At 39.2% G+C, this 24,890-nt stretch overlaps 1 long non-coding RNA gene across 2 annotated transcripts; it reads left to right on the top strand.

Annotated features, from left to right (window-relative positions):
* The first annotated feature begins 16,845 nt into the window (after nucleotides 1-16,845).
* LOC136249237 (uncharacterized) lies at nucleotides 16,846-18,129 on the top strand. 2 transcript variants are annotated; one of them, XR_010698127.1, is made up of 7 exons: nucleotides 16,846-16,954; nucleotides 17,033-17,382; nucleotides 17,429-17,539; nucleotides 17,589-17,636; nucleotides 17,691-17,741; nucleotides 17,789-17,873; nucleotides 17,928-18,129. It is a non-coding gene; the product is annotated as an uncharacterized lncRNA (long non-coding RNA). The 2 variants fall into 2 exon arrangements; XR_010698126.1 differs by having other exon boundaries at nucleotides 16,848-17,382.
* Nucleotides 18,130-24,890: the final 6,761 nt, after the last annotated feature.

The raw sequence follows: 24,890 nt of genomic DNA, 5'->3' as shown, positions 1-24,890 counted from the left end.
ATTTTTGAAAGAATTCTCTTCAGAACTAGCACCTTGCCTTACAATATTATTCCAAGGATCCTTAGAACAAGGAATTATCCCTGATGATTGGAGGAAAGCTTTTGTGGTACCTGCTTTTAAGAGAGGGGATCGCTCTTTACCAGCAAATTAAAAACCAATTTCTCTTACCAGTGTTGTGTGCAAAACCCTAGAACATATAATATCTTCAAATATCTACTCTCATTTAAATAAACACAATGTTCTTGCTGACCAACAACATGGCTTTAGATCCAGAAGATCTTGTGAAACCCAGTTAATTGAAACAATTGATGACTTTGCCACTACTCTCAACCTATCAGGACAAATTAATGCAATTTTCTTAGATATGTCCAAAGCCTTTGATACCATACCTATAAACAGACTCTGCAGCAAACTTAGTCACTATGGTATTTGTGGAAATATATTAAGATGGATTAAAAGCTTCCTGACAAACAGATCCCAACAAGTTGTTGTGAATGGTGAATATAGCCAACTGTGTAAAGTAACTTCAGGAGTGCCACAGGGGTCAGCGTTGGGACCACTCTTGTTTCTATGTTACATTAACGATATTGCACACAATATTTCATCAAAAATTCGGTTGTATGCAGATGATACTTTACTCTACAGAAGTATTCATTCTGAACAAGATGTGGTAGCCTTTCAGAATGATTTGGATAGTGGATACTTTATCACAATGGGCTGATGTTTGGCAGATGTCATTTAATCCTTCAAAGACTGAATTTTTTAGAATTACCAATAAAATGAATTATGTTCAATCATCCTATTACCTATCTAATACCTTAATACCATCAGTAAGTCATACAAAGTATCTGGGTCTCATTATCGACAAAAATCTCAACATGTTAACATGATCACTGCAAAAGCAAACTCAGTAAGAAGTCTTTTACAACGGAATCTAGCAAAGTGTCCTGCAACAGTTAAATGCTACTGCTATAATACATTTGTTCACCCCATTCTAGAATATGCCAGTACAGTGTGGTCCCCATACCATGAACATAACATCTATAAATTAGAAATGGTACAGAGAAGAGCAGCAAGGTTTGTGATGAATAACTATAATAGAACAGCTAGTGTGACAGAAATATTGAACAGTTTACAATGGCACACATTGGAGAAGCGAAGAAATAATTTGAGAGCCTCACTAATGTATAAAATAATTAATGACATGACAGACATTAATGTGTACCAACAGTTTAGACCAAGCAACACCACAACTAGAGGTCACCATCAAAGATTTCATCTTTCCTTTTACAATAAAATTATGGAACCAACTAGATGATCATATTATCCAAGCTCCATCTCTTGATTTATTTAACAATTATATAAATTTGTAAATAAGTAGCTAACTACATATATGTACGAATATACTCATGATTGAGTTTGTACATTAACAAATATATATATATATATATATATATATATATAATTCTTCTATACTACTGCAAGGAAGATTATTCCAGCTATACACCGATTTTCAGCTCATTGCTCTAAGCGGTTTGCCTAGTAGGCGTGAAAACTAAGGTGGGGACTATTCTACGGAACGGAACGGAACGGAATGATGGACTAAACCACGGAACGGAACGCTTTCTCAAATTGAAGCTTGCAACTTACCATTGCTGAAACTTCCCTTATAAGTTAGCAGTGGCATCTCCAGTGGGTGATTAAACATAAGATAAAAAGAATTAACGGATCGATTGTGGGTTTTTGTTGGTTGTCATTAGTAACGAAGTATTATTGTGGGATGAGCTGTATCAGTGATGTTCATCCATACGGAAGGGAACTTTATGTGAGCTGTTTTTCTTATTTACTTTAGAAAACAGTCTGGACCGGTCTTTCAAGTCATAAGTCGGTGTGTAAATAAAGCAAGCAGGAAGATACTGGTAACAGGAAAGAGCCAGCTGAATTAAAACTTGAAGAATTTTGTGCAGTGTGTGAGGAGCAAATATTTTGGCAGACCGCAAGGAGGGTATATTCTGCAAACATCACTGAAGTGTATGCATGGAGTTATTTATATATTAACAGCAGGTGCAGTGGACTAATGAGTGAGCTGATTTTATCTGTTGCACAATTCAAGGATGTGTCTGACTGCTAGCCTTGAATCAGGCTAAATGCCAAAACTCCAAGATCAGCCACATCTCTATTATAAGCCGCATGTGAAACCATGCCCGTAGCCACCAGGCAAACGTGATTTGGACCAGGATGTGTGTGTAATTTCAATGTATCTAGTCAGACCTGAAATGGAACACTTACATTAATTACATACCACCTAAGAATCCTAGGATTTCTTAAGTGTAACATTTCACATGCTTTACTTCAAACAAAACAGGTTAAATTTGTTCGTCTATTTTCAAGTGATTCCCAGTCCATCTGGTCCATGAAATTACAATGGGATCACATGTATTTGTTACAGTGCGGGCTGTCCTGTGTTGGATCTACTCTAGAGTTGAAATGTCAAGGTAGACTCACTGCCAATGTACTGACACTAGTACTGTTGTAGCATGTTTAAGTGGAGGACAAATGAAATAGTAATGCTAGATTATTTATGTATACAAATTTTTCATAATGAAATTGATATCCCATTTTGATTTGTACTTCCACTTTGCAACATATTCAAGAACAAGGAGCTACCACACTTAATTTCCAACCACTGTCATTAATTAACCAAGATCTCACTAGTCTGTAATTTACCTTACTGTAGTGATTTTATTGATTCATCTGTATGTTTTCTTCATTTTCCTTTGAAGTTGTACCAAGAGTTCATAATAAGGTGGAGAGTGTCTAACTTGAATGCATTCACCAAACACCCTGCTTAAAGTAACACCTCGGCCTTATTTCAGAACAAAGGCTTTACCTTCTTCAGCAACACTAATCAACAGTTTTCTATCCCCCCAGTAAAGGTGTTGATTTGATGAAAGGTGAACTTTACGCAGGGTGTTTGTACAGGCCATGCTGAGAGTTAGACACTCTCCCCCATACAAATCAGTATTACGAACTCTTGGTTGTACAGTATAGGTAAACAAAGATAAGTTTCTCTCCCATCTTATTCTAGGATTTCTATTGACAAGGAAAATTCAATTATTTGTATACAGGCTCAAAATTGAGAAAATATAAAGAAAGTGAATTAATATTATACAGTCAGTTTGCTTTTGGATATTTAATGTCTCCAACCACAACAAAAATTCGATGAATCCATGCATCTCATCACTGGTCGTCTGAACATTCTGAAAGTGATACCTCACTCAATCAACCATATATTCTGTTTATTAGACTGAATAAAGTCATGATTACCTAAACAATCACTTAATTAATGTTTTATAATTATCCTATTCCATTTTCCTGGAGGTTTCACTGATAAAATGCAATTTCAGCAATGATAGCAGCTAGCCAAGCTGCAAGTTGATTCAGAAAGCATTCCATTCTGTAAAATAGACCCCATCCAGAATTCAACTTAGTACTCAAGCTGAGATATCTGACAATAGTCCACTACTCTGTTAATGAATCATTGATGTTCACACAATATAGCTTCCTTGAGGTATCTGAATGTTTGCTCCTCACACGCTACACAAAATTCCTTTAGATTCTGCTTAGACTGAGTTGATTCAGCTTGTCACCATACTTGTTTCCTTTGTAGTGTAGCTATACACATACTGATTTATGCCAGAAAGGCTGGGCCTCAGACTGTACATTCTAAAGTCAAGTAAGTAAAAATAACTCACATACTAGTAAAAACAAGTCATGCATTAAGTTCCCTACTTGATATATCCGAAGATGAACACACTGAGTCAGCTATTCCCACAATTAGTACTTCGTTACTAATGACAACCAGCAAGAACCCACAATTGATCCTTAAATTCGTTTTATCTTTCTTGGGTACGTTTGATTACCTGCTGGAAGTGCCACTGATAACTTGTACAGCAATGGTAAGCTGCAAGCTTCAATCTGAGAAAGCATTCCGTTCCGCAGTTTAGTCCATCATTCCGTTCTGTTCCGTTCCGTTCCGTAGAATAGACCCCACCGAAAACTAATACTTTTTTATTCGTAAAAATCGATCGCGTAATTGTGACACAGGTTGGGTTTTGTGTCATATCTCCGTGGTCTTTATCTCGATTCCTTTCAAACCACCAAAAGACACTCCTACGATGGTTACTACATCTACATAGCAATTTTCAACTCATTCCATGAAGCAGTTTACCCTGTAGGCGTGACAACAAATCTATCTTGTTTTACGCGAATAATCGGTCATAACTCCTGAATCATTCATCGGATTTGCACCAAATTTGATGCTAGGATTCGCCTTTGGACTCCCCTTCTGCATGTGTGCCAAATTTCAAGGCGATCGGAGTACGCGTTTGCGTTTTATAGCAATTTTTGCAAGTGTGCGAAAAGACGAAGAAGAAAAAGAAAAAAAAACGAAACTTTGGCCACTCGTATCTCGGAAATGGCTTGAGTGATTTCCTTCAAATTTAGAATGTAAACTCCCCTAGCTGGCGGGAAACTCTGCAGCAAATTTGGTTTCAATCGGATAAGGTATCACCGAGATAAAGAAGTGTGAAAATGATGTTTCCTTTCTTCCTGTCAATATACTCACGGTGTGGCGCGCCGGCTTCTTGGGCCGCTCGACACACTACCGTGTGTCTTGATATATGACCAGATTTTGCAAAATCAATCATATGGGCGCAAAAGGCAAAAGTGAGATAACACCAGCATGAAGTTGCTGCACTATCTGGCTAACAATTTCCATATCAAACTTGCCTTCAACTTGTCGGGTCTGCTTTTGGTGGACCATTCTCTGGCAGCCTATATTTTTTTCTTTCTTTTTTCCCAGGAAATGTGCAGCCTCAGTTTGAGGATTAACGCACATATGAAACATGCATACAAAATGTTTTACAATGTGATTGATTATGGAATTACTGATTGGTGTAATAATAATTTCAGTTGGTGCTTAAAAATTTGTAATGATTAACCACCCCAGGCGTCTGTACAGGTCTGTGAACAACAAGGAATTGCTTTGGGGGGTTCATGCACTCTGTACAGACGAGCAGGGAGCTGAATGTGTGATGTATGTCTGTTTTGTGAGATTTCAGTCTACCCCCTGCCTCTGACAGGCTGTTTTGTGGTCTGGTGCCTTCATTTACCATTCTTGTCCATTTTGTAGTCTATCTTTTACCCTCGCCGCCACCCGCCACCTCTTTTTGAAGACTCGTGATACAGCAACACTGGTGAAAAAAACCTATCTAAAATGGCGGGAAACTCTACGGGGATTGCCTTGGCCACTAGCTGCTCTTAAAGGTTGTGAATTGCTCCATCTTTGCTGAAAAATCCAAACGTGTGGCTGCCAAGGCTGGTGAGTAACAAAGCTTTAAATTATTAAAATACGTTTTTCTCTGAGTCAACAATGCGCCCATAAGGGTGATTTTCCAAAATCCAGTCACACACATATATGTGACCGGATTTGACAAAACCAGGCTTCCACACACATCCGATTCTTTGACTCTTATCATTTGTAACTTGACAACTCAGTATGCTATTGACCTACAATTTTCACACTATGCTTTCATTGCATTATACAATAACAGGTCCAAATTTGTTACTGATAACATACTTCTACATTGTGTTATGGTACTTTAAAGTCATAAATCTGGATGTGTGTGGAAGCCTGGTTTTGTCAAATCTGGTCACATATATGTGTTAACAGCGTTGAAACCGGGCTGGGTTATCACTTATGGCTACATGCACTGATGAACTACACTTACAACAACCCAGCTGTGCTCTGTGTCAAACTTTAAATTCTTCAAGTCGTGCCTAAGCCTGAGCCTATTATGCTCAAAAATTTACCTATTATTCTTTCCAGAATTTCCCAAAAAATCTCCTATTATTCTTTTTGTTATTCTTGTATCCAGCCTATTATTCCATAATTATTCTCATTCAGTATATATCTGTAGCTAGTCGCTTAGTTTTCAAGATGCTGCTATAAGTAGTTTTGTCCAAATTATTAATAGCCATAATATGAAGCATTCCACCTTACACATCATTTTTCTATCCATAATAGTTACAGCAGACTTAGAATAGCTATCTACAGTAATAATTCAAGTGTATTATTTTAAGTGTATTATAATAATATGCTGTAACTACTTTATAGCTACTAAGTTAGGTAGATAATAATGCTCAAAGACTTGAAGAAGATACACTGGTATAAGATGTACAAGTTTCAGAATTGCAGATAATCATGCAGTTAAATCCCTGATGCTGGCTGCAGATTATTAACATGAAACGATCTGACTGCTCTATTAGAGTATTTGAGCGTTCTTTTAGAGTATATCAATCTTTTAGAGGCTTCAGCTCCTTTTAGCCAGCACTCCTGTCAGCTTTATTTCATTTGTAGTAGCTTAACTCTTTCTTCTAGGTAATCAAGAAGAGACACGCCCTCTAATTGAAATATGTAAGAATATATTAATGTTGATGTTTGTCGCCATTGTAATAAGAAATGCACGAAGAAAAGCGAGGCAGTGCAATGTGACTTGTGCTATTCGTGGCTGCACGCCTCTTGTGAAGGCCTGACCAAAGAAAAATACAAATTATTAACACAATTAACATCTTCCGTTGACAATGTCATGTACTATTGCAAATTCAACAAGTGTGAAACACGTTCGAAGCAGCTCATGTTTAATTCTATCCACAAAACCCTCTTTTCACCTCATGACTCTGAAACCGAGGAATCCGAACCCTATACGCTAGAGCAAGATGCCATTAGAAAAGAGATCTCAGATTTGACTACCAAAGTTAACACCCTGTGCTCTATGAATGAAAACTTGGAGAAAGAGATAAAGTCTGCAGTTTCTCTTATGGCTACAGGTTCTGTACCTGCCACTCAATCTGCCTCAGAATCTTCTACCACTCCTAACCAAACTGACACAGCTTCATCCATTTCAATGTCTTCGACTAGTGAAACACTAACTATTCTTGACGAATTAGCTGATAGAGAACGCAGATGTAAGAACCTAATTGTTTATAATCTGGAAGAGGACTCTGAGGCAAATTCTGATGAATCAATGCTTCAAGAACTTTTTTCGTCTGTGTTCAATCTTGATGTAGTCCTGACCAAGACAGTACGCCTAGGTCGAAGAAATGACTCCAAACCGAGGCCACTTTTAGCTTGCTTTGCTGATACACCTATGAGAAACATGATTTTATCATACTCTGGGAAATTACGGAAATTTGATAAATATAAATAGGTTTACATTGCGCCGGATAGAACGAAATTCGAAAGGCAAAAACACCAAAAGTTAGTCGAGGAGTTGAAACGTAGAAGGTCAAATGGAGAACAAAACCTAGTCATCCGTAATGGTAGCATTCTCGTCCTCACACGTCGTCCTCCTCAGCCCTCTGCTCCCACAGGTTCATCTCAATCTTCCTGACCCTAGAACAACAAATATCGGTAATAATGGTAATCAGTATTATTATAAACCTTACTCTAAATAACCAATCAAGCCTACAAATAAATGCACAAAGTGAAAACTTAAAGATCATCTGTCTAAATTGTCAGAGCATCGTTAATAAAAAAGAAGCTTTTTGGGAACTACTGGAACGTCATTCACCTGATATTGTTGTAGCATGCGAAACTTGGTTGGATCAATCAGTAACAGATAATGAGATCATCCCATCAGGCTACAAACTTTACCGTCGTGATCGTGACGATGGCTATGGTGGTGTACTTATTTCAGTAAAGGACAAAATTGACAGCCAAATTATTGAATGTAGCATATCGTGTGAATTGTGTGCAGTTAAATTACATCTAACTGAGAATAAGTCCTTGATAATTATTGGCATATACAGACCACCTAACAGAGATATACTTTATGCACAAAATCTGTTTGATTCTATCATTAATATATCAGCTAGAAACCCGAATTCATTTATTTGCTGTGCAGGTGATTTTAATCTCCCAGACATAGACTGGGATACTGAATCAGTCTCTAGATACAGGTACCCATTAGCTATAAACCAATCCTTATTGAAAATGTCTGCAGATTGCTTTTTTACACAGCTTGTAAACTCTCCCACTCGTGATAGAAACATCCTCGATCTTTTCTTTACAAATAGACCATTGCTTACAAATAGTTGCTCTACTGAACCTGGAATAGGCGACCATGATACTGTTTTAGTGTCTATACATATCAAATCTCCTATGCCAGTGAAACCCCACCGAAAAGTGTACCTTTGGAATAGAGTTAACTTTGATGAAGTAAGATCCAAATTTAAGTCAAGAACTTATTAACCATCATACCATTGACACACCAATTGAAGACTTATGGAATTCATTATGCCATATACTTAAATCAGTTCTCAATGAGTGTGTTCCCTCTAAAATAATAACAGGCACTCCCAAAAAACCATGGATAAACAGAAAAGTAAAGCAATTACGTCGAAGAAAACAGAAACAATACAACTTGGCAAAACAAACAAATCTTGATAGCCATTGGAAATATTACAAAACATTGAAAAAACTTATGCAAAAAGAATGTCGAAAAGCTTATAATGACTATATGCACCATACGATATATGATCCTTATCAAAATGGCAGGAAAGAGAAATTTTTTCAACATGTGAAGTCTTTACGCAGAGATTCTGCAGGAATCCCTATGCTTGAGAAAGATGACATTACGTACTCCACCAACATCTCTAAAGCAAATATACTAAATGAACATTTTTACTCTGTATATATTTACCAAAGATCACAATGCCATAATACCATAAATGCCAGATAGTACATACCCTGCCATGCCTAGCATCGAAATAAATAATGGGATGGGGTAAAACCGGGACAAGGACAGCCGAGGTATAGGGACCACTGTTAGAGTAAGCTATTTTCTCTGAAGGGATTGAATCTTGGATTGGATATAAGTTATGTATGGCTAAGCAAAAATATCAAGTAGCTTTGAGGTAATTTAATCTTTAAACTGTCACTTAAGGTTACGGGATACTGTAAACCCCACATGTACACTATCGATCATTTTTCATGATTAGAGGTTTGATTTTTCTTAATGCATTGTTATCAAATATTTATGCATTCTTAACTTCTCATAAATCGACATGGAATTTAAATGTTGTTATGGAAACATGAGTTGTCCCCATGCCAAACAGTGAAAACTGTGAACCAAAAATCAGACCAATGAAGAACCATGAGAACTTACTAACAATTCTAAGGTTTGAATAACATCACTTGTGAGGGACTGACAAGAGGATTTGTGAATAATGTGTATAGTTGCTAAAATATGACTACAATATGGCCTAAAGCAAGACACTGTGGTCACAAAATTAATTTTTAAATTGATATCACAAGCACTAGAAACATTATTTCTAACAAATGGCTCCGTCAGGACCTAGACAAGAAGCCAGACTAGTAGTCTGTTTATACAAAATGTTAACAACTAGTTTGACAGTCCTGATTTTTGGTTCAGGAAAATATCGCCAATAGTCAGCAAAACTACGCATGCGCTTACAGGTGCGCCAGTTGCTAAGTGTGTTGTATCTATGTTATCTTGTACTGTTACGTGCGTTTTCTTGTACCTTGTAACTGTCCAGTCAGCATGCTATTATTCTCCCAACAATTTAAGCCTGTTACCAGCTGATACAAAACACAACACCAAGCCCGCCTTAATTACGTAATAAAATTTTTGTTTGACAGTCGCTCACTATCCCGTAACCTTAAGGTTTGAGAGATTTTGACGTCCTTATAAGCTGGTGCATGGCTTAGCTAAAAAAAATCAAGTAGCTTTCTAGAGTAACCTTTGAACTACCATATAAGGTTAGAGAGATTTTGACATCCTCAGCTAGCTATATAAACCCAGACCCCACACTAAGACACTCTTCAGTGGTTTTTCAAATGGATTGTGAAGTGGAAGATCAAATCATTTCGTGCCCAGATTGTAATTATTGTCTTTGTGCATACAAGATCCCCCGGGAAGCCTGCACAGTATTAAAAATTACTTTCTAGTGATTTGAATGTAGCTCTGGACTATAACCAAGCTATTAGGGACGTCGATGCCACAATATCTTGATAGAATAATGATGAGTAACAATGACAATTAAGTTATTGATTTCTTTGAGGCCGGTTGATTCTATGCTGATCAGAATTACCCATGGACTTTATTGGTAAACAGGCATGACAAAACTTTTGATTTACCTTTGCATTCGTAAAACTGATTTCTTATACTGTTTGCTGTACAGGCAGTAGCAGCAATTCAATCAGCAATGATATATTTTGCCTTTCAAGGTGGCGTGCTGGGAAATTCAGTTCCACACACTGTTAAAACAGGGGAGTAACAGTAACTATGGGAGTAAAATATTTTACTCTGAGAGTTTGGATTACTAGGAGAGTAACAGTAACCCACTAAGGGTAAAAAGAACTCCAAGTAAGTGAAGGCACCAAACTGAAGAGTTCCCATTACCAGCTAGCTATATAGTAGCCGCTAAGGTGAACTCAGTGAGCCAGTATGGCTGAGGCCACATATGAATGAGCCACATGCAGGTCAGCTGTCTCACTATGTTATTTTCTCCATTAACTAACCAGTTCAATTCTAGTCACTCAATGTAAAAAAGGAAAGTTATTATTTAGGCTTCCTTTTCAATGGCAGCCATTTATTCATGTTTTATTTTACAGGCTAACCAAGGCATAGTGAAGGAAACAGACAGTACGAAAACAGGAGGACGAATTGTTACTCAATAGTCAAGAATGTAGGATTGACACGAGGCATATCATTAAATCACGTGACAGTACATACAATATGGACATGTGTACAACTGTGTGTGCATCTATGACTATCATTGTTCATGTTCTAATTACATAGTTCCTACACCTCCCCCCAAGCATTTGTGAGGGGCACAATGCTGACGATAATTAAGGCCAGTTTGGATCTTCTATAAGTCTTTTGGGTGCCTGGTGGGTGCGAGTTGAATGTCGTGGACTTGAACAGACTTCTGCTGAGGTACTTTGTTGTGGAAAAGTTTGCTGTGGTTGTTCAGGGGGTGCTGGTGTTGTTGATGGGAGCAAGGATGTTGCAGTTCTGCGTCGTAGGAACAGGCGGTTTCTTGTCAGGATTCTGCCATTTTGAGTCTTGATAAAATAGCGGCGGTGAGGACCAATGTCAACAACAGTTCCGTAAATGTCCCACATTTTCGTTTGTGGATGTTGCAGTGCAACGCGTGAGCCTATTCCAATGTCTGGTAGTGTGTGGGCATGGAGATTGTAATATGCTTGTGTTTGCTCCAATGAATTTGTAGCCTGTGTTTCTGCTTCCGTGACTGCTTTTTGCCAACATGGTAGAAAAGAGCGGTGGTGAGCTGGGAGTGAGTCTTGCACTGGTGTACCAAATAGTTTTTGAGCAGGTGATAATCCATCCTTGCGAGATGGGGTGTTTCGGTACTGTAAGAGTGCACGGCAAAGCGCATCTTCATTGAGAGAACGTTTGTTCCAGGAAGTGGCAATGAGTTTTTTCATAGATTTTACCATGGCTTCGACTTTGCCGTTGCTTTGTGGGTAATATGGTGACGACACTTTATGGATAAAGCCCCACTGTCTGGAGAAGTCGTGAAAGCATTTTGAAGTGAATTGTGGCCCGCCATCTGACCACAGTATATCTGGCACGGCAGTGCGACAAAAGCATTGTCTCAGTACTCTAACAAGGGGGGAGCTGGTAGTGTTGTGGCCCATTGGAATTGTCAGGCCAATCTGTAAAGCAATCAGCAACGATGAGGTAGTCCTGACCACCATAGCAACAAAAGTCTGCACAGATCTCTTGGAATGGTCTACTTGGCTTGTCTTTGCACACAAGAGGTTCTCGAGGATTGGAGGGAAGGAGATCTTGACACTTTTTACATGAAGTGAGCATGTTGTCGATGTCATTGTCCATTCCTGGCCAATAAACCGTAAGGCGCGCCCGTTGTTTAGTGCGTACAGTGCCCTGGTGCGATTCATGAAGATGTGACAGTGTGGTGTGACGCATAGAAGGTGGTATCAGTAGACGGCATCGGTAAACGATCAAATTGTCATCAATGGAATGGTGCTCACGTGCATTCCAGTAGGGTCTACATGACTGTGGAAGCTGGCCGCGGTGATCTGGGAAGCCGTTGAGTATTATATTGTACAGCTGTTGGTATTCTGGATCCTGAGAAGCATGGTAGCGGACGTCTTGCAATTTCAAGCTTTCGTGGGTGTCAGTGGTGATAGCTCTCAACTCTGTAATAGATAAGGCTGGTTCATTAGGCGAGTCATGCTCTGCAAGGGCATCACTATTGTGAGGATTAGATACAGGATTGCGGGATAGAGCATCAGGGCCATCATTAACACTTCCCTTAATCCACTTTGCCGTAAAGTTATAAGACATCAGGCGAGACTTCAATCGTTGAAGGCGTGAGTTCTCAATTTCATCTAAGCGGCGGCTGTTGAGAATAGGGACTAGAGGGTTGTGATCAGTCAAGAGGCAAAAATGTTGGAGGCCGGAAAGGAATAGTTTGCACTTTTGGATGGCCCGTGCGACAGCTAGCATCTCCAGTTCAATAACAGCATATCTAGATTCTGTGTCGGTGAGGAACCGGGACCCAGCCTGGATGAGGGTCCACTTGTTATTGGATTGCTGTTGGAGGATGAATCCAAGACCCTGTCTACTGGCATCAGTGCTGAGACGGGTGGGATGATTGAGATTGAAGAATGACAAGACCGGTGGCTTGGTGAGTGACGCCTTGGCTTTTGCGAAGGCTTGATCATGATCGCTAGACCAGAGAAAATCGTTTTTAGTACTCAAAAGTGGTCTTAGTGGTGTCAGGAGTGCGACTATGGCGTCAGTGCTTGAGGACAATTGGTTTACTAAGCCAAAAAAGGAGCGAAGGTCAGTTCTGGTGTTTGGCTTTGGATATTGCGAAATAGCCGTAGTGATCGTTGTATCCACTTGATATCCATCAGAAGATAACCGAAAGCCAGCAAAAGTGACTGCTGATTGCAAGAACTGACATTTATCCAGGTTAAGGGCAATATTCTTCTCTAAAAAAACAACAACAACATAACTCTGTGCATAAAATAAAGGACGCATATTTACAAGCACATGAAACAAATATAAAGTTAGTCAGGTGAAGCTGAGTCCAGCCTGCAATATTCTTCTCTACGCACCACTGTAAAAACTGTCGTACATGAGCAGCATGGTCTGAAGTATTATTGTCATAAATAACAATGTCATCAACTATGCGACGGAAGCCTTGTAAACCAGCAAAAGCTTCTGCCATTCTGCGGTCATAATGTTCAGAAATCGATGATAGGCCATAGCTACGGGGCCCTGAGATATTTGAAACGACCTTGAGGGGTTATGAACGTGGTTAAGAGTTGACTGGACTCATCTAGTGGACACTGGGGGTATCCTTTCAGTGCATCTAGTACAGTGAATATTTTTGCATCTGTTGCTGCTATATCGGCCACAGCTTGAGCAGGTGTGGACGATTGATAGCGTTCTCTACGCACGAACTTGTTGAGGTGAGATAAGTCTACACACATCCTGATGCGATCGCTGTTCTTCTTAGAGGTGACCACGATTGGTGCACACCACTCTGTGACCGTAGTGACTGGAGCAATGACCTTTTGTGACAACAGTAAGTCCAACTCATCTTTCAACTTGTCGCGGTAAGCGAATGGGATTGAACGTGGTGTCTTAATGCAAAAGGGTTTTGCATCTTGCGTGAGGCTAATGTGAAATTGCTCACCATCCATGGTTCTTATCTGGTCATCAAAGATGGATGGGAATTCTGTGATTAGTGTTTGCGACTGTGGTTGACTTGACTGTGGAAGGAAGGTTGTAGCATGTACATTCAGCTGTGGGCGAAGCTCTACATTACTAGGGCGTGGGTAACAGTCTGGTAGTAGAGATTTCCAACCTACCGATTTTTCACATATATGTTTGCTAATCAAATTACACCCCTTCAACAAGTGTTTCACGAGCTGCTGCTCTAGTATGTAGTAGCCAATGCTTCGTACTTCGTAATGCACTTTACCGAATTGAATTTCATCCAGAATTTATTGAAATACAAGAAATCAAAGTTTGAGAAATAAAATTCCCCAATGGGACCCCATACAAAAATTCTGTACGACGTAATGTATGGGAAAATACGGGATTTTACGGCACCACTTGTAGTCAAATGTTATCGAGTTTTCCGCGAGTTTCTGTGACCTGTAAGGCTGAAAGAAGTGGTCCTAGGCAAAGTAGATATGCTGATTCTGATTTTGGCATCGGTTTTCTGATGAAAAAATGTTTTGTGGTGGTCAACGACGAAAATTTGTCTTGTGTGAAGGTACAGCACCAACTAGGAGACTTCAGAATTCTGCGTTACAACCATCCTTGCGTTCAAGACATCCATCCACATCAATCCAAGTATAGTTTGAAAGTGAGCAGCTTGTTGTGTTGTGCGGAATTGCTTTATAGCATGCAAGGTGATGCATAACTTTTGAAAAAGCAGTGTTTGGCAATTGATACCAACCTTGTAAGGCTTCACAACTACCTGTTGTAATGTTCTGATATGCACACTACTGTTATTGTCCATTTTGTTGCAGCTGCATGACTGTAATTCTAGTCAGAGACAGTTTATTGTTTCTCTTTGTTGTACAATGATGTCATCATATTATATAATAATTACTATCTTCTGTACTTTTGGTGTGGCAAATAAAGTGAAGTAGTATCAAAAAATTGCTGCCTTACAACAATATTGAAGAGTAGTGGTCATATATGTCAGAATCCAATTGTTATATTTTGCAAAGTAATTGTTAATTGTGCCCTGTAATGTCAAAGGTCACTCTGTAATACAATGTCACTAGTTAATCATCTGTAAATATGTGTGGGGTATACCTGTATGTAATTTGATTTACAGAACTCATGCTATTCTTAGCAAATTACTGACTCAAACATTAAATATTACAAGTGGTCATTCTACAAAGAGTGGTCACTCTTGAGAGGTCATGCCTAGCTCATGCATTTTACTACATTAAATGGTGATGTGGTGAAAATTTCATGTCATTAGGAGATTCACATTCAAATTTATGGCACTTTGAATATTGTGCTTGGTGCCATGCTAATGTACAGAAAAGTCCTAAAAATGTCATACACAAAAAATCACCACTCTGCTGACTTCTTTTGCGTGTATCTTTTGGTAGGAGCCACCAATTGAGGTGCAGTTTGCACTAAAATGATTCTAATAGATAGCACAACATTTGCCATATCAAAGAATTTAAGGAATGTAAAATTTTTAATTTGGTTGGAAATCTCTACTGGTAGTATCCCTAAGTCCTTGGAAGCTCTCCATGAAAGTATAGTACCAGTGATATTTGGATAGACGTGCACATTGCTAGTGCATTGTCTCTTGCCGAGTGTGAAAGTGACAGGTAAGTATCCAAGGGGATACATCTTATGGCCATTTGCAGTGTGAGGGATGACATCCGAGGGGATGAGGTTATGAACATGATCGTTAAGAAGAGTTAACAGTGGTGGGCCAGCAGCTGAGATATCTGCTCCTGAGTCTGGCAGAACGTTTGTCGAGCAAGAACCATTCAGTGAAGTGAGGTGAATAGGAATGGTCGGAGCTGGGTCATTGGTGGCTACCTGTTTGATGGTGGATAACGTAGACGGTTGCGTCTCAAAGCCTGTGTTTGTGTGTACCTGAATTTGCCTTGTTGATGGCGGGAGGCTAGGATGAGATGGTGGCTGAACCTGTTTAGAGTGGCAAACACGTGCATAGTGGCCAACCTTCTGACAGTTGTGGCACGTGGAAGAGTAAGCTGGGCAGCAACTGCGGCCTCCTTTGTGCGGCTTGCCTCCACATCCTGGACAATCGGGACTGGTGGGCTGAAGGCCAGCTCTCTTGTGATATGGTCCTTGTTTTCGTAAGGTAAGGATGGTGTCTCATTGTGGCTGAGAAATTGCAGAGCGTTGCTTCTTTGCAGCTTCTTCTGCTCTACATGTTGTGATGGCAGTATCTAATGTAAGATCTTGTCGCTGGAGCAAGTGTTCAACCGTGTCACCCTCTAGGATACCTTCGATGATCTGGTCCCAGATATTCTTTGCTGTGCATGCGGGTGAGCAAAAGCTGCAAGTCTTAACTAATTCACGAAGAGCCACCAGGTAGTCATCGAAGGTTTCACCACGCTGTTGGATCCGTTTCCGAAAGTTGCGACGCTCGACTGATTCGTTGATGTGGCCGTCAACGTATCGTTTAATAGCGGCGATAATAGCTTGCGTGTTTTTACGCTGGTCTGTAGTTAGCCCGAGATTATCGACGATACTAAGTGTCTCACGTGAGAAGCACAGTGTTAATGCGTGCACTTGTGTTTCAGCTGACTCCTCACCTAGTCCAGATAGACTAACATATGAGCTCCATTGGGTCTTCCAAGCAACGAAGTCGGCGCCTCTGTCCACTTGGAGGTCGAGCTTCGGGAGATCGCTAAGTATGAAGGTGTATGGCATCTCAGTGGAATGCTGCGGAGAGGAAATGCCCAAAACACAGTCTAATACAATGGGTTCACCTTAGCGGGTGCCTCTAACCGGCACCAGGGAATCAATCAGCTGGTTACAATAGAGTCGTAGCTGCTCGCGGCGCCATGTAGGATTGACACGAGGCATATCATTAAATCACGTGGCAGTACATACAATATGGACATGTGTACAACTGTGTGTGCATCTATGACTATCATTGTTCATGTTCTAATTACATAGTTCCTACAAAGAATGTATTGAAATACGTATGTATAATTATTAAATACCATTTCTATTATAAGCGCATTATTTAGAGTGAAGAGTATTACCATAGAAACGGCTTCTTTAACAACAGAGCCGTTTTGAGTAGTTGAAAGCGGTTTGCTTCTCTGAGGAATTGTAGTGCTTAAAAGGTGATACTAAAGTGTTTACTTGTTCGTGAATAATTACTGGACGTTCACTAGAGTCTATCTCGTTCATTGTTTCTTCAGGTACGTTTGAGCTCATATCTGAGTCGTCTCGTGTGACACACCGGTTTATTAAACTGGCTCCAACGGAAGTCACCACTGCTCGTGAGGATTTAGGCGCCTTATTGTGACACGGCAGGAATAGTTCAAGACTCAGGGAAAGAGAATAAAATTCGGCGGACTCAGTCGTATCACTGACTGGTACGTACAGTATTCAGCCCATCCAAGCTCACCGCTAGCTACTAGTAGTCAGTGTGTAAGAAGTTGAAGACTTGAGGGAGGAGAGGAAAGCCACCTAGCTTAAACATGGCGTACATAATCATGTCCGTCTGCCTTCAGTTGACGTTAGCAGCCGGACACAATGATATTGCCTGGTAAGGTCAGTAGCCTGTATCAGTCTTTTTACATAATTACATGCAGATTCACTGGAATTAACTAGTAAGATGTATCATCTGCAGTTAACAAGAATCTTTGATACAATGTACATTGTGTGTCTTCGACTTCATCAACTTTCCAAGTTGTTCTTGACCTGTAAGGAGATAATGTTTATAGTTGTGTAAGCACATATTTACTTTTTTAGCACAGATGTCTCAATGTCACTGAGAACATAGAATTTTTACAACATCCAGTAAGTGTGTTAACATACAGTGACTGTGCATCAATTTGTAAACATATATTACAGGTGCCACAAGAAATCAGAGAACAAATAGACAAACAAAATGATGAACTCCAGGTAGCAAAAAAGTGCTGTTTTGCATGATAGCAACTGTGCCTTTTTAGTTTACACTACTGATGCTGCTGGTCTGGTAGAATTGTTTTTACAACTTTGTTGGCAACTGTGTGTGACGTACCTTCAGCCATAAAGGTAACAAGTATATGATTGTTGAATATTTCTTTACTATACTGCTATTTACTACAGCTGATCACATGTCATGTGGCAGGAAGTAACTCCAGTGAAGTGGCAGTGAAGTGTCATTAGCTGATGATGAAGCCTTGCTACTGATCTCTTTTTTTCAGTGACTTTCCAATATTATAAAGCTGGATATTGTAAATATTTTGTTACAGTTTTGCTGTATGTCTTTAACATCATTTGAGATTTTATACAGAGTTATTTGCAGAATTTCATGGAGTAAAGGAAACGCCTTGCATGCTTATGTGAACTCTCCAGAGTAACTAGAACTCCCTACAATAGATTTTTCAAAGGGTTCCTGTTACTCCTTTGTGGGGTGTTAGTTACTCTCCACAAAAATATAGGGGTGTTAAATCCTCCCTACACTGAGAACTCCCCTAGGGGAGTAACAGTTACTCCTTATTTTTAACAGTGCAATAAGCCATGACATGGCCTGGGATGGGAAATATGATCCATCAATCCAAGGAGTCAAGCAAAAACAATGAAGTTTAACTTCATCCATCTCAGACTGATAAAGATCCTCTGAGTACAGGTATGTTCAACAGCCAATTGCCAGTTTTGGCAACATTCAGTATCATATTTTTGCCAATTGTGGCAAAATTAGGTTTATCCCAGATGTTGGCAAATTCAGCATTGTCCATATTTTGCCAAATGTAGATCCAACATGTTGCCATTTTTGTCAATCTATTGGGTTCCATATTTTGCAGCTATTGGGTTATTGCCAAAGTTGGAACAGCCTTAAAAGAAAAGTCTGGCAATGTAAAGAATTTTATTTTGCCATTGTTGGCAATTTACGAAATGCAACTTCAAAGTAGTGACAACAACAGAATTAATGTAAAAGTTACCAAGCTTCCAAAACTGGCTCTTTTAAGCCCAAATTTGGCAGGACCTTTTTTTGTCAAATTTGGCAATAATTTGTGACCCCCATTATTGCCAACATTGGCATTATGTGGGATCTGAATTATTGCAAAACAATAGAGCAACGTATTTTCCTTGGCAAGCTAAGGAGAGTATACACCACTTTGTCATGGAACCAGTAAGTGCTTCAATTTCTCTCACAAGCATCTTAACAGTTATTCCAAAATTGGAAGGTATCAGGTATTACTTATATAGTGCTGTGTGTAACCATTGATTGTGGGTTTGAGTTTCCATTTTTGGCAAGAAATAAGATGTTTTTTTATTGACATGCCTACTTCATGCCAATAATGGAATCTTGGAAATTCTAACTTGCCAATTTTGGAAAATCAAACTTGCCAATTTTGGAAATTCAAACTTGCCAATTTTGGAAATTCAAACTTGCAAATTTTGGAAATTCAAACTTGCCAATTTTGGAAATTCAAATTTGCCAATTTTGGTAATTATAAACTTACTAACATTGGATATTATGAAACTTGCCAATTTTGGTAATTACAGAACTTGCCCATTTTGGATATTTTATAAAGTTGCCAGTTTTGGCAGCTTTTGAAGTTGCCACTTTTGGCAGCTTCTGAAGTTGCCAGTTTTGGCAGCTTCTGAAGTTGCCACTTTTGGCAGCTTCTGAAGTTGCCAATTTTGGCAGCTTCTGAAGTTGCCAATTTTGGCAGCTTCTGAAGTTGCCACTTTTGGCAGCTTCTGAAGTTGCCAATTTTGGCAGCTTCTGAAGTTGCCAATTTTGGCAGCTTCTGAAGTTGCCAATTTTGGCAGCTTCTGAAGTTGCCACTTTTGGCAGCTTCTGAAGTTGCCAATTTTGGCAGCTTCTGAAGTTGCCAGTTTTGGCAGCTTTGAAAGGTGCCAATTTTGGCAGCTTCTGAAGTTGCCAGTTTTGGCAGCTTTGAAAGGTGCCAATTTTGGCAGCTTCTGAAGTTGCCAATTTTGGCAGCTTTGAAAGTTGCCAAAAATGGCAAAAAGTAGGTTTATCAAAACCTGCCAACAATGGTTCAGGAACATACCTCCTGAGTAGGAAGAAAGATCAAACATTTTATCATTGGCTTCTTTCAAAGAAAGGAAATTGTATGCGGCATTTTTGTAGCAGCTTCATTGTCCAATTCAATATTGGCCAGGTCTAGGTGTTCATCCATACAAGCTACAATTAGCAGCACTGCTGTAATGATATCTGCATAATCAGTGTTAAAGCACTGGACTGATGTGTGATAAGCAAGAGCTAACTGAACTAATGTGTGGACAGAAATTCCAGCATGATAGTAAAGCTCCATTCTGGCAGGCTCATTGTATGCTGAAAATACCTGTGGATATAAACAGAAAACTACCTCCACTGGTGATAGAGAATATTTGATTAGCATTAATTGGTGTTGATAAGGTCAAGTCTTTATTCTTTGATCAGACTCAGGCGTAACTTAACACAGTGTGTTCCATGGAAGTATTTCAGTTAGACACTCTCCTCCACTAATATATTATGAACTCTTGCCTAGCATATGAGTAAACTAATTTTCAGCTTGCACGGCGGCTTGAGCTAAATAATTCCACTTGCCTTAGCTTCTTTTTCTTGACTTCCCACTGTGCTTCATCTATAGACCTAGATCATAAAGGAACACTGTCCCTCCTTTATAGGTTGGATGGGAGAATTAGCATCCAAAGTGTTGATGTACTCCTTATGCGTTGTGTCAGAATTCTCCAAGTGATCTACAACTTGGTTATAGTCCAGAGATACATTCAAATCGCTAGAAAGTAATTTTTAATACTGTGCAGGCTTCCGGAGGGGATCTTGTATGCACAAAGACAATAATTACAATCTGGGCACGAAATGATTTGATCTTCCACTTCACAATCCATTTGGAAAACCACTGAAGAGTGTCTTAGTGTGAGGTCTGGGTTTATATAGCTAGCTGAGGATGTCAAAATCTCTCTAACCCTATATGGTAGTTCAAAGGTTACTCTAGAAAGCTACTTGATTTTTCTTAGCTAAGCCATGCACTATAGCTTATAAGGACGTCAAAATCTCTCAAACCTTAAGTGACAGTTTAAAGATTAAATTACCTCAAAGCTACTTGATATTTTTGCTTAGCCATACATAACTTATATCCAATCCAAGATTCAATGCCTTCAGAGAAAATCGCTTACTCTAACAGTGGTCCCTATACCTCGGCTGTCCTCGTCCCGGTTTTACTCCTGTTGGCCGTCCCCGTCCCCGTCCCTGTCCGGTTTTACCCTTATTTTCCCCGTCCCCATCCTGGTTTTACCCCTATTGTCCCCATCCCCGTCCCTGTCCCCGTCCCGGTTTTACCCCATCCCTAAATAATGAAGGAATTGCTCAGCTGCTTAGTAATATTGACCCATTTAAAGCAATGGGACCAGATGGGTTACCATCTAGACTACTTAAGGAATTATCAAATGAATTAGCTCCTTGCTTGTCTACCTTGTTCAGGGCTTCCCTACACCAAAGTATCATCCCTGGGGATTGGAGGACAGCACTAGTTACTCCACTTCATGAAAAGGGCAGTCGTAGCGACCCAAGCAATTACCGTCCAATTTCGCTTACCAGTATCTGTTGCAAGGTGCTTGAACATATTATTTACTCAAATGTCATGTTACACCTAGAAAAACTGAACATACTCTCTGTAAACCAATTTGGATTCCGTGCAAGACACTCTGCTGAACAGCAGTTACTTCGTACTATTCACGATCTTACACTAAATTTAAACAACAAAATGCAAACAGATGTAATTCTGCTCGACTTTTGCAAAGCTTTTGACAAAGTACCACATCATCTATTATTGCATAAATTAGATCATTGCGGTATTAGAGGCTCAACTTTTAAATGGATATCTTCATTCCTAAGTGGACGTAGTCAACGAGTGGTCTGTAATGGTTACACATCTACAACAGGAAATGTTACAAGTGGTGTTCCCCAAGGAACTGTATTAGGACCATTGTTATTTCTTGTTTACATAAATGATTTACCCGATACTATTTCTTCATGTTGTAGTCTATTTGCTGACGACTGTTTGTTATATAGACAAATAAAAAACAAAAATGACCACGAAATTCTCCAACATGATTTACACAATTTAGAGCAGTGGGCCAAGAAGTGGATGATGATCTTCAATGTCGATAAGTGCTAAGTAATACAGACATCACTAAGAAATATATTTGCTTTCTCCTATACATTGTATAATCACTTTCTTGAAAATGTAAATGAAGCTAAATATTTGGGAATTGTCATCGATTCCAAGCTAAATTTTAACAAGCATATTGACTCGGTGTGTAAAAAAGCAAACAGTGCTCTAGCTTTCTTAAAGAGGAACTTGTCTTCATGTAAATGTGAAATGAAATCTGATGCTTATCTAATGTATGTTCGACCAATTTTAGAATATGCTGCTTGTTCCTGGGCCCCCCATACTAAATGTAACATCGATAAACTGGAATCAGTACAGCGACGAGCAGCAAGATTTGTAAATGGCGATTACCGATATACGAGTAGTGTTACTGAGATGATAAATACACTAAGATGGAACAGCCGTAGAGATACTCTCAGATTACAAATGATGTATAAAATTACCCACCATATAATAGACTTAAAACTACCTAACTATATCAACTACAATCCAGGAATTACTAGAGGTCATGATTACAAACTTACTGTACCCTTTACACGGATTGATCCATACAAGTTTAGCTTTTTCCCAGCCACCATTGCATTATGGAACAAATTACCAACTGAAATAGTTAACGCTACTTCAATTGACTCTTTTACTTACTTACTTAATATTAATTAATTTTGTACATATATTGCACTTACATACTCGCTTGCGATGTTTTGCAATTATCATAATAATAATTCCACCGATTATTATAAAATTATGCCTGTAACCATCCTATTATTCCGGAATTATTCTCACGAAATTGGTGACCTATTATTCTCAAGATTATTCCGGCATAATAGGTGCAGGCCTAGCCGTGCCCTTAGAGGACAAATTACGTGGGGGCGACTAAATTCAAATTTCAAAACTAGCTATTCTTGAATGATGGCATGTATAGTTTTTTGCATACTTCTTTTATAGCTACATGCACTGATTATATTAACTACACTTACTATTTACAGCCCAGTTAAATAACCGGTGACCGCAGTTGTGTTCTCCGTCATTTTTTAAATAGACTTATTTAAAGGCACGAGGAATTTAATTAAGGACTGACAATGTCTGGAGTACATATTTTCTAAACCACACATCGGTTCCCATACAAATTTGTATGTTTTTCAAAGTGTCTCACAGACTTACAGTTCCTTGGATTGAAATGAAATTTGGACACAGGGTTTACCACCTATAGAACTACCAACTGGCACAAACAGAGTGAAAATAGCATGTTCATAGGTAAAGATATGGCTTCACAAATGTAATACATGTTGTGGTGAAGAATAAGCCTGTTAATCACAGAAGCGCTTGCTGAAAAGATCCTATTGTATCAGTATCCAGTCCTATACAAGCCATAATCAATCCTTAATGACGGTGTAGTAAAGGTTAAACAATGCTATACTATCATTCTGTTACTAGATACTTTGCCCTGATACTAGATACTTTGCCAGGGTCTGTAGCTTACTGTTATAATTGATTTTGGTTTAAACTGCTATCCTGTGTGGTCTGTGGCAATGCTAATGTGAGTGTCAGTATAGTAATAAAGGTTGAATTTTATCAAAAATCATAGTGTAAGATGAACTACAGGTACTCGATGACTAGTTTGCATATCAAAATGATCACAGTGCTGCAAGCATTGACTACACTGCTGTTATGTATTCAGTGGTTTCCCTTACTGATGTAAAACAGCATTTGCAATGCTTCAAAATGCTTTATCAGAGTAATAAAGAAGTGTTTATTACCATGCTACAAATTATTGCCACTGAGTGAGTGCACCCATGAGCAAGGCTCTGATTGACCTTGTCAGTTATCCCTAGGCCATAACTGCATCAATGAAACTAGTTCCATAGATCTGTGGCAAAGCCATAGGCCAAATAATAGCATTTTTCAAGGAGGCGATCTATCTGCCATAGTAGTCTCCAGTGATTATGCAATAGCTAATTGATTATCCAAATAATATTCCATGGCTTCTGGTTAAATGGTCTATTCCCAAGCTGTGCCTTAGAAAGCAAATTATGTGGGAGCGAATCTCACACTTGCCCGTTCTCGAAAACATTTGTAACTATCTCAACGACACTTTTAGAATAGTTTATTGACACATTTCCCTACATGCCAAGTGAGTATTGCGGAAAACAACAATATGAGTTTTGTATTTGGCCCCTAGGTTGACTGAGGACAACTGAAACTTCGTTTGGTGCTGAAATTAAGACTGTAGGGTAATGATGTGTGGTGAAATTGAAATCAATGATGTGAATCTTGAAGTGATTGAGCAAATATTGAAGTGATGGCAGGACAACGAATGTTCGGAATGCACAAAGGAACCCAAGGCATGCACCTGTGGTTGCATCTAAGGCCACTCCAAGAATATTCATTGTTTCCCATTTCCCGCCCACATGCAGATTCTCTTCCCGCATGGTCATTCATTATTGCTGTGAACTAAACATTCTATTCATTATTTATCCTGTGATTACATAGCAGTAACTAGTTTAGCATTCAGAAAGCCCTTTTAGCTAGCCTTTCACTGTTCAGGTTCTTAGTTTAAACAGTTCTACTGTATTTTTATCTGTAAGTTAGTTATGAATTTCGAAAATAAGTGGAAATATCTATAATGAATAATGGATAATGAACCGCCTGCCCGCATGTATTTTTGAGGTCAATGAAATGGGAAACAAGGAATTTTCTTGGAGTGGCCTAACCACATGCGAAAACAACAACAAAACCTCCCCTTGCCCTTTGATGTCAGCAATCTTGGTCTCAAAACAGTCAACATGGATTTGCTTCACTGCTTGTGTGGTAGTTACTAGTGACATGATGAGTTTAAGTCTAGAGTTTCAGAGGGATATAGCGTAAATGATGGGTGAGGCCTAATTCGACAACGTTCGTTCCTGTAAAATCCCCACGTGCA

This window comes from Dysidea avara, chromosome 1, assembly GCF_963678975.1.
Source record: "Dysidea avara chromosome 1, odDysAvar1.4, whole genome shotgun sequence".
Lineage (NCBI taxonomy): Eukaryota > Metazoa > Porifera > Demospongiae > Dictyoceratida > Dysideidae > Dysidea > Dysidea avara.
Note: the sequence above shows the minus strand (reverse complement) of the source record. Positions and strands in the feature narration are given on the sequence as shown.